Below are 16079 nucleotides of genomic sequence, written 5' to 3'. Positions count from 1 at the left end.
GTAAGACAAGGTGGTGTGGAACTCAGCTGGCAGCTCTGGAACTGGGACAGTGGCAACACCACTTATCAAAGATTTGGGAGCAGAAGATGGTACAGCACAGAGGACCAAATCCTGCTCTGGACTTGCATCCTTGCCTCAGACCACATGAAGTCTGGAGATACACTCTAGCAGAAAGGCTGCTTAGTTAAAAATGAAGAGACAAGAAATGGAGCAATTTAACTTGAACAAAAGGGAAGGATTTCAAGGCTCTCAAGCAATGCCCTTATTAGCAGCACAATCCCACCTCAACTTTGGATTTGTAGCCTGTTTGCTGGCTGGGCTGACAGTCTCTGCATTCAAGAGTCAGATCTGAAAGCGCTGGGTGGGAACACAGCTACATGGGATGTCCTCTGTCTATCCCACTCCTTTTCCTGAGTTTTTTACACTAGGCAGTCTGAAGAGAAGGAATTGCTTCCCTTGCACCAGTAGCCCACTTGGGTGCTCCTGTGGTGGCCATTAGGACAAATTCATGTTCATAATGTCACATGGGGTGACATTGAAGATTTACCTGAAGATTGTTCATCTGTCATGGGGAGTAAGATCATGCTCCTGCAGCCCACCAGAGGCCATCCTCCAAAGCACCTTGGCAGGTTCCTGCATTTTCATTTTTGGAGAGGGTAGGGAAGCATTTTTCTAAGAGAAAAGGAGCGGCAGGACGGAAGGAATCCAGGCCCGGAGGCACAGTGGGGTGGATCAGTGTGAACACTGCTCGAATTACCTCACCTCCACATTTGCTGCACCCTGACAATTGTGGCACCACACTTGCTACTCCTTGGCCTCAGTTACCCCACTGGCTGTGCCCCTTCCCCTTTACTTCACTTACCCGTCCTTGGTAAAAGGGACATCAGAAATAGGCATTTCACTTTAGGAGAAGAAAACAGCTCTTTTGCCTGCACTGGGAAAGCAGCCAGCTCCCATTCAAATCAAAGGCAAGGGATCACGTGGATGCATTTCAATTAACTGCACTGGTGAGGCAGGCTGCAAACAGGCTTCCCTTTCAGCCAGACACCTTCATTTATGTCTTCTGTTAGGGAGGTGGCGGTGTATTCAGCCAAATTAGGTGGGGGATTCATCCCATTACACAGTGTCTGAAAGCTGGGAGGACACTGTATGAGCAGAAGGCTGAATTTAGCAGTGCCATAATCTGGTGGCAAATAAGAGGAAAAAAAGAAATTTTCTGTCTACTACAGCTATGGCCTCCAAATTATTTTGACTGTGTACTTCTATCAGAAAAAAAAATTTAAGCTTGTATTCCCAGTATGGGTACATTTATTTATTTATAAATTATGTGTATACCGTTCCAACATCACACAAGGAGACTGCAGGGGTTGAAGAGCTGATTACAGCAAATGTCATCTGCTCACTGGTACTGGCCCATCACACAGGCTCTTATGACAGTACCACCATCAAATACTCCAGGGCAACTTTCAGGGAGCATCAGTCTCAGGAAGGAAAAAGAAAACAAAAGGAAACATAACCAAAAGAAAATCAGCACAAGACTTCTTGCAAGCAAGAGTGTGTGCCATTTCTCAAGAATTTTTTTCCCTTGAAAGTCATTTTTAAAACCTCTGTGGACACACACCCTTCATGAAAGAATGTGAGGAAGGAGCATTCACAGAGATTCTAAAGGCAACCTAAATATGTATCACATATGTGTTATGCATGTATACAATCATGTTCAGATAAATAATTACTTTCATGGGTTACACTTAACAACCAGAAAAAAACAGAGGCCTGAAAAACCAGAGTACTAACCTGCCGAAGTAGGTTTTTAGCACGTCATCTGTGCTTCCTCTGACAATGGGCATTCCCATTTCAATTTCTATTTACTTCTACCTGCTATGAAAATAGCAAGTCATCAAGTAATGAAGCACATCAAATACTCAGCATATAAATAAGTAAAAAGACCAACAACATCAGGTATGTGGTAAGGTACAGGTCATTTTTATTTGTGTGAAAAATAGGGCAAGCTTAGAACAACAAGAGCAGTAACAGAACTAGTATTACAATGATATGCTTATTTTTTCCCTTAATTAATTCCCTTATGGTAAGTTACATGCTTGTATCAATGATAGCAATAGGTAAGGAAAATATAAGTCCTAGACAGACATTGCTTTAACCTGGAACTTTCAAAGGCATTCAAAACGTATGAAATTATTTGAAAATAGTGCTGCCATACAGCTCAAAAAAGCTTGATGCACATCTTTCAGAATAACCCTCACCAGCCTAATTTGAGCATAAGACTTGGCAGAAGAAATGGAAATCCCCAGATGTTTTGTCTGACAAAAGGTAGAAGTGAATACTGTATACTAGATATTCAAAAAGAAATAAGTTTACTTGCAAAATTGACTTTCCTGCTTTCTAAGTAATACAGATCTGCAAGGATGCCAAACTATTTTGAACACAGCCCATAACAGAATTTATTCAGGACAGCAAAAAAAAAAAAAAAAAAAGCCAGCCTAAACCATCTTTATTTTACTACCATTTTTAGATCATGGTAATGCCAGTAACATTCAATTACTAATGTTGATTTCATTAAGAAAATACCAAGTTAAATTTTAAGAAGTTTGCTTGTCTATCAGACTCCTTTTTTGGTAGCTCTGATCTGCTACTGAAAATTGAGGCATCAGTCCAATAAAGAATAAGCCTGAGGGAAAAAAAAAGTCTTTGAATATTACTCAAAAAAAATCCGATAGTTCTTTTGACAGAAAGAAAAAGAGGAAGAAAAGCATTTTCATCTGAATGCACATATGGAAAAACAATCTGGGTTTCTTCAGATTCATGGGGGAAAAATGCAGAGGAAGTTTTAATTAAAAAAAACCAAACTGAACAGCCCAAGACAACCACACTCAGCAGCCAGGAGCTTAGCCACAGGAGTCCAGCTCCTCAAATCCCCACAGCACCTCCTGTGTGCCCTGCTCCCTGCCCCACCCCAGTGACCACCACATCACTGCCATACTGTGAAATGCAAGCAGGGACAATCAGGAGCAAAGCAGTGTTTTTTTGTCATTTTTGGTTCCCCCAGGACTATGAACATGCAACCCAGGAAGAGACAGATTGGAGCCAGAGAAACCCAGTAATTAATGCTGGTGTCTGCAACAACTAGAGATTTGAAACACAAGAATTTCCACCTTGACATGAGGAAGAACCTCTATAGACTGAGGGTGGCAGAGCACTGCAATTGGCTGCCCAAGGAGCCTGTGGAATCTCCCTTTCAGCAGGCACTCAAAACCCACCTGAACACATTCCTGTGTCACTGCTCTTGCTGACCCTGCCTTGGTAGGAGGGTTGGACAAAATGATCTCCAGAGATCCCTTCCAACCTTAAGAATTTCATGATTCTGTGTTTTATGGGACACATTTATTACTAATTGTTGAGCTTCAAAATAAGGGGGAGGCAGTTACAGTTACAGAAATGTAAAAAGACACTACCCATGCTACCCTACTTAAAATGAAACAAAAAGAGAAAACAAACAACAACAAAAAAAAGGGTGAAAACAAGAATTCAGTAAAATGTGTAATGTCAGGCATGTACTCTAATTTCAAATCTTATCTTTCAGGCTGGGCTTCTGGCTGTTCTTCTGTGCCATTTCAAGTTACTTAAAACTTCTTGCAGTCATTGCAGATGAAGCAGCTCAGATGGGATTTGCAGGGAATCTTCTTCCCACAGCAGGAAGTGAAGACAAAGGCCACAATAGGCAGAGACAGTTTGCATAGAAAAAGCTGATGCAGTAAGAGAGGGCTTCAGATGATGGACGGTGGGAGGGAGGGGAAGGCAATTACCATAATTGGTATTTTGGAAGCCACAGCCCATAAAGAGAAACAATGAAGTATCATCCTGTAAAGTCCAACATCCCACCAAGTCTGAATATGTTCCAGATTTATTAGTGGTTAAGAGTAAATGCTTAAAAGAAAGCATAGGAATTCCAGTAAATTAATTCAAGACAGTAATAAAGCCAGAGAATATGACATACACCAGTATTATATGAAATACAGTATGTGAAATGTAAGTGAGACTCAGGGGAGCACCTTCAAAACAATGGTTGGGGAAATGTTTCTGAACTTCCGCTGACATGAATGAGAACAGCTTCAGATGCTCAGTGGTTCCCAAAACCCAGTGCCTTCTCTTCCTGGGTTCATTACAGAAAAGCAGCTTTTTAATTATCCAGATTTAAATAATCCTGAACTATTCTGTACATAAGACTTGAAATTAAATCAGCTTTTCTAAAAAAAATGCTCAAAGTGGCCCAAAATTCCTTCAATTTCCTTTTTTCCCATGTCTATGACTTCCAGTCTATAAATGTTAAAAAGATATTAAAAATAAAATTAAAATTTAAATCAGCTCTCAGTTATAATCACCAGTGCCAGGAACCATGGAACAGCAACTATATACTGGAAGAGGCAAAAGGAAAGAAAGAGAAATTAAGATTAAATTTTTTTTGTTGTCAGAACAGCCACAGGATTTCCCACCGAATTCCTTTCAGCTAGGGAAATAAATATCTTATTTGTATGTGGATAAAGTACAACAGAAATGCACGGTTTTATTAAATATTAAGGAACTAAGATAGGCCAGCCAGGCCAAATGGCACATACCTGTCCAAAGGGAGGGATGAAGGGACAGTGCTCTGTTGCCATCACCTTCTGGACAGGAGCTGGAGGACAACACCCTCCTTTTGGGCTCAGAGCAACAGCTGCTACCCAGAGAGGAAGTTACTTTATTTTCAAGCCAGTCATTAATGTATGCTTTGACTGTTCAAAGGAATCTTCCCAAACACAGAACAATCAGTCCAATCAACCTGGAAGTGAGAGTATAAAAAAAATTCATAAACCAGATACCACTAAGGAACAACAGGGATGTTTTTCCCTCATAAGGGAGGAGATGAAATGCCAGTTCAAGAGTACCTTGCTGCTGATGCTCTTAAGAGCAACACGTTTGGGAAAGCAAAGGCTTCCTTTGTTTTGTTTGCTGGTTGTGTGTGTTTGTTTTTAAGCTTTCTTTTTCCCAAACAAACAACATCTGTATACCATTCCTGGCTTGCTCTCTGACCTTTAGCAAGTTGTCATTTCCTTGAAATCACAGTTCAGAAACACAGTTTACGCACAGCCTGTTTCACAGCTTCTTGGGTGGATTCAAACATGCTGCAGCAGGACGATGCTGAGTGCCAGTCCACAGAAACTTTCTTACCCTGACCAGATGTTTTAAAAAACAGTTGTGGCAGGTAACTTGTCCTGCTATAAAAAGTACCACCATGAAGATACCCTTAGTCTTCCAACAGCTGCCACAAATCCTGTGCTGTGTGCTCTGCCCAGTTAAACACAGACATCACTTGTGCCTGTGTCTGACCATGTTTGTCCCATCAAGTGGCATCATACATAAGTGTAAGCCCAACCCTAAACTGCACGTAAACTTACCAGTGTGCCTCTGAAATCTACCAAAATTTTTATCTTTCAGTAAGTGGAATAGGAACCAGAGATCCTTATAGCCCAAATGAAATCTGCCAGTACTGTTAACTGGAATAAAACATATCTAAAAGTGCTAGCTCCTTCTAAAATTCCCATTGCAGCAGAGTTATTCTTCTCTTTTTACTGGATTTTAGCAATCATTGTACTTAAAGCACTTCCTCTCCCACCCCCTTGACTTTTGGGATGCTACAATGGGAATGCTACAGTGTGAAAGCAAAAGTAGTCCAATCATCTGTTTAGTATCACATTTACTTGATACTGCAAGGCAGCAAATCTGTTCTAATATTGTCTTGCAACTATCTTCTTTAGAAATTGGCTTTTCCACAAGTGTTTAAAAAGGAGATAATAAAAGAGAGCTCTGAGCAGACCAACCAAGTGTTCAGCACTCAGCAGAAATCACAGCATAAATTAATTAGAAATGAAAAAAAAAAAAAAATCACTAATAAAGACTATGATTTCAGCACCTTAAAGGATAAATCATTACAGTTGTCCAAAATCAAATCTAGTTCATATGGAAGAAGGGGATGATACCAAATTAACAGAAATACTGTTTTTACCATTAAACCTCAATGTTCTTAGTATCACTGAAAAATACTTGCACAATGCCAACTAAGGCAAGAAACATTGAGCAAGCAATATAAATTCTTAAAAACCACCTTAGAAACCACAGTGACTTAGATACTGTGTTATATTCACCTTCCTTCTTTAACGTCTTCTGTACTGAACTGCCTGGCCACAGGTGATGCAGAGCCCCACAGCTTGTTGGATGCATCATAAATAATTAAAAACCTCTTGACCAAGCTGATGTGTAAACGTCAACTTCCCTGCTGCTCTTTTATTCATGTGTATCATTCACTAACCACTGTTCCAAGGCACAGCCCTTCTCAGACCCTGCTCTCTCTTGAATGGGTGTTCTCGCTTTGTCAAAATTTAACTAATGCAGAACATCACCACACCAAGAGATCCCCTGACCTCACCCCTGCCAGAGGCAGAGCCTGGCTCTCAGGCAGGTCGACAGGAGCCTCACAATCCACAGTTCCACGGACACTAACCCCACTCCAACCCCTACCCACTTGCAGCAGTAACTCCACTGCCAACCCATAGCTCAGCTCCCTTTCATGAACAGAACTCGCTGCAAAATTCACACATCAGAGAGGTGTGACTGAGCACTCACAAAAACCCCAGTGAACAGGAACCTCCTCCTTGCTTCTCCAACCATAACCACTTTGTTTGCACCAAAGAACAACATGCAGGCCACCACCAAGTGGGCAAAAAATGTAAATTAAATGATACCCGTTAGCAGTACACTGGGTTAATACACAACTTTGTAACCCTCCACTGCTTAAGACTGAAACCAAACTCATCTGGGCTCTGACCCTATGAGCAAGCAGACCTGTGGTCACAGTGCCTTGGTCCACTTTTCCAATTTTTGTTTTCTTTCACATTTTTACATTTGCATGGTCAGTTGCCAAACTATGCAAACCCAACTGCAGTGAAAAAAAGGCATAGCAGAGATCTGCTGAAAAAGCTGTAAGTAAAATTACATGGTTATATATATATATGTATGTATGTATGTATGTTACAATTATAATTTTTTTAATTAAATTCAGGTAATTTGTATTTAAAAAAAGCTGAAACGGCCTTAGTTAGTATTTATAAAAACAAGTATAAAGTATACAAAATAGATCAAATCCAGTGTATGACAACTTCAGTTGAAGACATTTTTCTATAGGCACAGGGATGTGACACTGGCAGGCATGCTGGACCCATCTGTGTAATAAGCAGCTGCTCTTCTTTAAATGAGAAATCAGAGATTAGGAAAATATCATCCTCTTACAAGGCCGACCTTACTGCATCATCCAAACAGAGCTAATTCAAAACAGTGATGATTTTATCCCTATACCTCAGACAAAGCAGCAAGGTTTCAAAGCTGACAGAATTAGTTTCCAAGTATTAGCAGGTATTTTGTTTTATTTGGCCATTGATTGATGTTCCACTTACAGACCCTTAAGACTACATCAAGTCCCATTAAAGAAGGTAGTGGAATTTCAATTGGCTTTGAGGAAAATTGGTTAAGACTTGCTGTCTTAATTGTATTTAACACACTAACCTCTAGAATTTGCATGTTATCAGAAACATTAAACAGTGAGAGGTCAAACATATGGTCATTTCTTCATCCCTAACATGCTGAAGCTAATCAAACTGGTGCAGAATTCTCTATTTATCTGCATACAGTCTTGAGGAATTGCCACAAAGCGTCATTAATCTATTTCTAGTGAAGTTAACACACTCCTGTAGATTTGAAAGAACTTGATTGTAAGGGGTCATGGAGGTAGTAGCTATGCAGAGAGCTCTAGAAGCAAGCAGTAGCACCCTGGCCAGCTAGCCAGAACTGAGCTCAGTTTGGCTCTTCATAACTACTGAATAAGCCAACAACCCCTGACTTCAGCAGTTTCCTCTCTTCTCCCCCTGCACATAAGTTATGAGTGCAACTGGCTCACAGCACAGCATCATGCCTCTGTGATGAAGAGAAAGGCACTGCTGCAGTGTGGGTTGATGAAGGACTGAAGATGTGTGTCCTCTGTAAAAGCATCCATTTTTTAGCACAGAAAATGTGTTATTTACAGAAGCAAAGAAACAGGATATACCTCAGCTATTAGGAAATCAAACATCATAGTATGCCACGATAAGGCAATAAAAAAATGATAAGGTACAGAAGGAAAAAACTCTTCAGGTGCTGAGAAAAGATAGGAGAGGCAGAATTACCACCTGGTGAGGTAGCCAGGAGGGCTCCCACACCCATGTTACTATGCAGGCTGCCAACTACTGCTTGTGTCTGGATGCTCCACAATGCTGTGACTTGTTTTCCTCAACTCCTTTGTTACTTATATGGAGCAAACTTTGCATGTCGGTGCAGGAAGCCCATGAGGATGGACATGGCAGTAAGGTCTGTAACCTTCACCTCGCACTGAGGAGTCTGGGACTCCTCCCCTGGCTGAGCTGTGCAATGTCACACCATCAGCTTCTCCTCTGGTATGCAGCCTCCTGACAAGGGGCAGGTACAACTTCCAGCATCCAGGACAAAAATGTCAAAAGACCATTTGTGGAGGTGACAGTCACCAAAGCACCCCTTGCCACTGTGCTTTTGGTGACACACCATCATCTGCTGAGGTTTTAAAATCTTAATTCCTGATGGTGCATTTCTTGCCTTGGAGGAAAGACTTCAGAAGAGGCACCCTGTGTTTATTCATATGTCTGACCAGGCAATTGCTAATAGTAATTTGGAGACAACTATTGCAATACCTGCTTGTACACAATGAACAGAGTTAAGGAAAAATTTATGGCAGAATCACTTAAGGAAAAAAAAAATCTGTATTTTCTCCTGCTACTCTTCTTACCTGTGTGGTTGGTTTAAATATTTAATGTGCTAGATAGATGTATGTTACAAAAAAGCTTATAAGGAGAATACAGAACACAGATGCACTCAACCCTCACACACAATTGTGAGGGCGAACCCAGATCCTGCTGAGGACATGTGTTTTGCACTTGAGTTCTTGGCTTCAAGGAAATTAAAATTTAAACTAATAACTTGACCTGAGTGAACTCTGGAATTTAACTTAAGGGCTCTGCATGAGCATGAGGACTGTATTGTCTTCAGACTAAATAAATTGGTTCTTTTTACTTAGATACATTTAACTGTCCATCAATTTCTGAAAAGCACGTATGTCCTTTTTAAATATTTTTAATGTTCACTTTAAGATAAGAATACTTGAAACAAATATGATCTCCTTGTCCCCCCTGACTTCTCTTAATATCATAAGGAAAAAAGCATAGGAAAAAGTTTTCAGTTAATGCAATTCTGTTAATGCCCTCACAACACTTCTACTTGACCACCAAAACATGAAATATTGGATACTGACAGCACCAATGCTTTTGCCTTATTAAACTTTAAATACACATGAACTCAATACCACAAGATCTCTGTGGTATAAAGAAAAACATTTTTTGAATGGTGAATTTCTTCACAATTAATTCAGGTAGACCCTGCCCTCCTTGCATCTCCAAGACCAGCTCCAAGAACATTAATATTTAAACCATGAACACAGAGCTGATCTGTTATTTTGAAAAACCTTTTGACTTGGAACTAAGGCCCTACTCATTTTGCATTTGCTTTCATGACAAAGGATTAATGATAGGTTAAAAAAATCTGGACTCAGCATCTCTTCACTATACTCCCCTCCCACTGTGGCACAGATAACTGGCAAATACCTGACAGTGCAAACCAAAAAAGGAACATTACTCAATATATAAGAGAAAAATCCTCTGCTTGACATTTGTACCATCAACACCCTTCATGCCTACACAGGCTAGACACTAGAAGACAGCTTTTGGTGGTGCAGTTCCTCCTCTGGGAGCACAGAGCCCTTCTTCCCACAGAAAGCCTCCCAGGCCACATTACCACCACCTCAGCCAGCCCAGTGATGGCTGAGACAGCTACAGCTGCTCTGCTGGGCACACAGTGACTGAGATCCCAGGCCCATCCCATCCCTTCTGTGACCTCTGGTGCTTGTTTTTGTACATTTAAAAACTTGTTACACTCATCTCATTTTTTACACCCATCTGCATTTTTATCTCTGTGCTATTTGACTTCACAGAAAATCCATGATTGAAATCAAGCCACTACACAGCTAAACATTACCAAAATCCATCAGGTAAAAATTATCAGACCACTTTTACTTCAGATAACACAAAATACTCATTATGTAATCCTGCCTTCATTGGGAATCTGTCCTGTCCTGAAAAGACACCAGTATCACACAATGACACTAAACTTCTTGAATGTCTCTCTCAAGTACAAGTTGACACAGCTATTCATAAATTAATAAATAGCCCAAGGTGAGCAGAAAGATTTCTCATGAAACCTAAGCATTAATGCAATCTTACTGTCCCTGGATCCTGTGCCATTTTATCATCCACTAGTAATTCTCCCAAGGGTGATGTCAAGGATCCTCTTAACTGTACGGTTTGCCCACCTCTGCATGGTAATGATAAAAATATTGATTTTCACATTTGTGACTCAGATGCAATTTGACACGAAGTCCAAATTATTTCCCTCTTACAGTGCATCAGCAATCACAAGCACAGAGAGCTTCACTCACATCAAAATGAAGCAGCCTCGTTAATACACAACACTGAAAACGTGGCACTGAAAAGGGCTTCATTTGCTCTGTACTTTTCAAAATGAAAGCCCAGTCCAGCAGCAGATTTTAATGCAGGCTGTGGAGGGGATAATAGAATGGTTTGGGTTGGAAGACAGGTCTGCCTTGAGCAGGGACATGTTCACCTTGGTTGGATGGGTAACACCAAGCAGAATCCCACCTTTCCTTGAGAGCCCTAACACATGGAACACCCCTGAAAACCCTCAAATCCTATCCAGGTCCTGCTGTAGTGAAGTTTGATAATCCCTATTCTTCACGTGACAGTAAGGAAAATGTGACTTTCAGTCTTAGACAAAGTTAGGAAATTTTGACCTTTAGGCTTACACCATGTGTAGCCACCAGCAATATTCCAGCCCTCCTCCCTCACTTCATCTGACTGCAAAGCTGTGGCAGAACTCATCTCTCCACAAAGCTAAACCCCACTGGTGACCAGACAGCCCTGTGCCAGTGTCTGAAGACAACCAGCTTCCAGCATGGTGTTAAGTGAGGCTGCACAAAGCCATTTCAGAAGGGAAATGACATGAGCAGGATGCCTATGGAGAAGGGGACCCTTTTCCCTTTGAAAAGAGACAAATTTTAACTGTGAGAGAATTCAACACAGGGGGATTCACCCCAGGGCTGTGAGGCATTTAGTTCCACCCCACCCCAGACTGTCCTGGTTCTGTGAGTTTCTTGTATTTAATTTTTTTTTTCCCAAATGTGAACCTGAAACAGTTCTTCAGTGTCTAAGCAGGGAGTCAGCCAAAAGAATAAGACCCACTGGCCTTTGGATTATTTCAAACAATTAACAATAAATTGCTATTGGATTATTTCAAACAATTAACAATAAATTGCTATTCTCTGATATAATTTCAGAAATCACACTTCTTTGATGCACAATAGCAAATGAGCCCACTAAAGAAGAAAAAGGAGGAGATATGTACTTTTTCTGGGAGATAAGTATTTTTCTAAATAACACCTACTCTGAGGATCATATTTATACAACTATTTCAACAAACAAGACTTTCTAAAGTCTGCTATAATCCACTAATGAGAAAAGATCAAAGAAACTAACAGGAAGGCCAGGATGCAATCAAAATATTTGATCAGTGAGCGGTTTTGTATCCAAGCCATAAACTCAAGGGCATTTCAGTGGAAGCTGTGGGAGGAGAAGGTGGTGTGAACACCTGGAGATTATGTGGTCATGGCAGATGGAGCCCATTAGGGGAATCCTCACACCCCACTGCCATCCCTGCTTCCCTCCCTGCACAGGGCACCACCAGCACCCACCATCCCTGGCTTCCCATTATTCTCAGTGCAGCTATGTTAAACAACCAAGGGTGGGAATTTTACTCGTTCTCCTAAATCCCACCACCTCCCCCACTAAAGTTAAATATTTGGCCTTTGGTTTAAACTAAATGGATTTTTGTTTTTCCTTTCAGAGCGGTCTCACGATCTCCGTGTGACCCCAGTGGGAGGACAGAGGGAGGCAGGGGACCCCACCGTGCACTCAGAGCACTGCCAGAGCCCAGTGAGTGTCAGCCCACTCAGTAGCAGAGATGGGTGTAACAAGTTTTTAAATACTTCCTTCCCCCTTTTTTTAAAGAAAAAAGAAAAAGGGAAAAGATACTAGTATTATCTGATTTCCCTCTTCACACCTTAATTTTTTAATACATATCAAACATTAAACAACTACATATTTGGATGCAACTCAAGGTAAACAATAGCTTTGATAGTTTAATTTTTGAAAAAAAAATAGAAAATTCTCACTTTCAAGAAAGGCTTTACTTTTACTTATTTGTATATTCTCTAGGTTATCAGCACATTTGCCTTTGCTTTTCTGAGAGCAATATACATGTCCTTGTAACCAGAGAAGTATGGGAAATTCTGGAAACATCCAGTTGTGTATAAACACTTAAAGTTCAGGCACTCTAATACAAAACAAGTACCTCTCTGAAATAAACATCTCCAGATGTTCTAACATATTTTTATATATAGTTATATATATATATATAAGATGTGACTCAGGCAAGGAAAGCCAAAAGAATGTTCTCATTTCCTGAGACTGGCTAACAAAAAGAAAAAAAATGTGAATGAAGGAACAAAGATTCAGCTTTTTCTTAACAGCAGCAGTTTAAAATGCTCCATTTCAAATCCTTTTTCATATAATCAGAATACTGCCTCTCTCTTGCAACTGCATGGACTCACAAAATGAAGTACATAAAGGAGAAAAAAATGTTTTCTGGGTTTTTAAAGTACTACAGAAATTTAAGTGCCTGTCCTTATTTCAGTTCCAGTGAAGCTGATCGACACCTCCCACCCAACAAGCCCCTCTCTCACAGCCTGCTTTGTCTCCAGGGCACAGTGGTCGAGAAAAAGCCAGCAGCCATGTGTGCTGTGGCTGCCCCACGGATCTGTCTCTGCATGGCAGAGCTCACTCAGCCTGCAAGAGCTCATAGCATATCTTGTTCATTTTTTTTTTCTGACAGTACAAGTGGGTACAAACAGCATCCAGTTCCTCTGGGACCTGAAAGCAATGGGTGAAGAAATCCCATGGGCATCTCCAGATCATGAAGTCTTGTCATACCAACAAATGTCAGGTAGATTTAAACAGGCATCAAGATGTGTCACTATTCTCTGTACCCTTTCTAACCATAAACTACACATCGGGGTGGCAGGACACGAGATTTCCTTCCTCTGAATCCTTTGAAGGTGAATTTCTGCAAACCAGTTCAGTGAGAACTATGACAAACCACTGCCAGGGTGGTTTTCCTTCAGGCAGAGCAGTAGGAGGGGACACCAAGCTGCAGAGAGAGCACACTCAAGTGCACTTTCCCCAACAGAAAGCAAAATTGCCCAGACAATCCTTCCACAAAAACCTGCAGGCAGATCCTTCTTCCAGTGCAACAGAGCATGGACTCCCAACCCTGACACCCCACCCAGGGCAGCCACAAGCAGTCTCCAGACCCAACCCAGACCACCACCAAACACTGCTCCCTCCTTCTTTAAATCCCCAACACCTTGTCACAGAACTCCACTTTTCACACCACTCTCTGCTGAAATAGCTATTGCCACCTTTCCCAAGTTCTTTCCCGTGAACATCACTGCCGCCCACAAGATCAAGGAATTGATCCAGATTGAGACAAACTCAGTTTTAAATCTATATATCTACCAATCTCCCTCACCATAGGTTTTCAGCTGGCTCAAGTCCCTGGTGCTGGCACAAGAAATGTTGGGGGACAGGAATGTGCAGGTCACCCTAGGTGGCTGTAGCACAATCACATGCTTAATTAAAACATCTCTGTAATCATCACTGCCCAAGGGAAGAGCAGCTGCCCTGGCATGGCCCATAGGTGATCTGTCCTGAATCACAACACTGGCCAGAGCTGGCTCTGGGAGACAGCCATTGCCAAGGGAATCTCAGCCCACTCACAGCAGACCCTAGCAAAACAAGTTACTTCATACAGCACAAATGCCCATCTCTCTGCCTTGAAACACAAGTCTGTCCTGCTACCAACACAGTTCAGAAGAGAACATATGCAAAGTTCAGTAATATGTGCCTATTTGCAAGCATTTCCTCCGAAAACCAGAAGGTATTGCAAGCAGAGGCTGGTGTGCCAATTCACCCCTGAATCCGCAGGGGCCGCCTTCCCCCAGCAGTGCCAGTGTCACCCTCTGCTACCCTGCTTGCCAATTCTATTTTTCATTCCCAAATCAGAGGTGGAGTGTGCCAGCAGACACCAAAAGAGGACTTGGAGATGCTGTAGTTCTCCAAGGCAGGAGGCTGACAGCCAGTTCCTTGCCCCAGCCAGGCAGCACCCAGCTCTGGTGGGGATGGCCAGGCCCTCACATAAGAGTCCTTGCAAAGTATCAAGGTCCCTTTCTTCCCTCTCAGGGTGGATTTGAAACTAATTCTCTGCCTGGTTCCCTCTCCCCACATCAATCCCACAGCTGCTGAATGTCAGTGTGGGGTCTGGACTGAAGCCAGTTTGCCATGTTGCTGCCTCCCAAATATTTGCAGGCGTTGCTGCATTGCTTTGCTGTGGTCTTTCCCAGTGCCTCCAACTACAATAAAGCAGCATTTTAATAGAGAAAACCCTTTTCATTTTGAGCACAGCAGCAACACTACGCTGCTCTGGCCACCCAGGAAATGTTCATAAAGTCATAAAGTCATAAAGCCTTAGCTCTCCAGATGACCCACATTAATTTCCCACCCATGATAAAATAAATAACCTCCTCCCCCCCATTTTAGCTCTACTCTTCACACCAGTTTAGGTTTTACTCAGACAACATCCACCAGTATGTTCTCAATTCTTCAAACTATTTAGTGCAACCAGTGTTTGAAACAACCCTAAATCGACATGATTAAGGAGCCACCTTCTCACTGAATTCTACAGAAGTGGCTGGTGAGGTTTTTTAATAAATCAAAAAGTGATGAAAAGAAGCTGGAATTCAATAACTTCTTATTCATCACATAAAGAAAAGCAATCAATATGAAAAATACAGAGCATAAAACCTCCTCCTGGGTGCCAACCATGTTGTAATGCTATTTTTCATGCACACTGGCTGCTCCAGACTATGCCATTTTCACAGAGGAACATGGTTTCAGCACGTAGAGGAGGTCCACTTTGTCCATAGCTTGTCATTGGCCACACCATCAGCTTCTGGCATCCTGCATATTGCTGACAGCCTCCAGATGCTGAGACAATTTCAGCAAACTGTTTAACATAAAGAGTTGCTGTGGTACACAAAACTGTAGTAATTACAAGGAAATTACAGTATCCTGACTTGTTTTCCCCTCTGCTTCTATCTGCTTAAAACACAGAAGTCAGCATTTTCATAAAGACTTATACACCACAGGAAGGAAAATGCTAAAATAATTGCAAAGAAGCATCCTAATTGGAAGAAAAATATTAACCCCAGGGCACAGTCGCCTGCTACATTTTCCCTAATTGTCAGACTGAATTAGGACCTTTCACCCTTTCTGCCCCAACAGCAGCATTTCTGCACAGGCTGCTAAGGGTGACGTGCTCTGTAGCACATCCCAACGCGACAAGAACAGCAGACCACATACACGGCTGCTTGGTTCACACCAGGCATAGCTTAGACAAGGGAAGGCTTTGGCTATGAAAACGTGACTGTCAGTTCTTGTCATCAGCACTCACCATCATGGAAAGGCCTGACACAAATAATTTCCCCACTGATAATCAAGCTGCTTTTAGCACAGCTAATAATTAAAGCCTCCTTATATTGAAAAGTAATAAGAGATTGCATTATGCTACAGAGTGAAAAACTTTTGAACTGGGCTTTGGAGGAGAACAAAGCACAGACAAATCAGGATGTGTAACCTAACACACAGCATGAAGTCACAGTTGCAGGA

The 16079-nt window shown here is 41.6% G+C and overlaps 1 protein-coding gene across 3 annotated transcripts in view; it reads right to left on the bottom strand.

The window, feature by feature from the left end:
• The window catches only part of LIMS1 (LIM zinc finger domain containing 1), a 67655-nt gene that overhangs the window by 48284 nt on the left and 3292 nt on the right, over window positions 1-16079 (bottom strand). For 2 of the 3 annotated variants that reach the window (XM_085583554.1, XM_085583588.1), the window contains exon 2: window positions 4632-4834. The exons of the other annotated variant lie outside the window; for it this stretch is intronic. The gene's annotated coding sequence lies outside the window, so the exon portion shown is untranslated. The remainder of the gene's footprint in view (window positions 1-4631; window positions 4835-16079) is intronic. 3 annotated transcript variants of the gene reach the window in all.

The sequence above is a fragment of the Lonchura striata genome, chromosome 1 (genome assembly GCF_050655825.1).
Source record: "Lonchura striata isolate lonStrDom1 chromosome 1, ASM5065582v1, whole genome shotgun sequence".
Lineage (NCBI taxonomy): Eukaryota > Metazoa > Chordata > Aves > Passeriformes > Estrildidae > Lonchura > Lonchura striata.
Note: the sequence above shows the minus strand (reverse complement) of the source record. Positions and strands in the feature narration are given on the sequence as shown.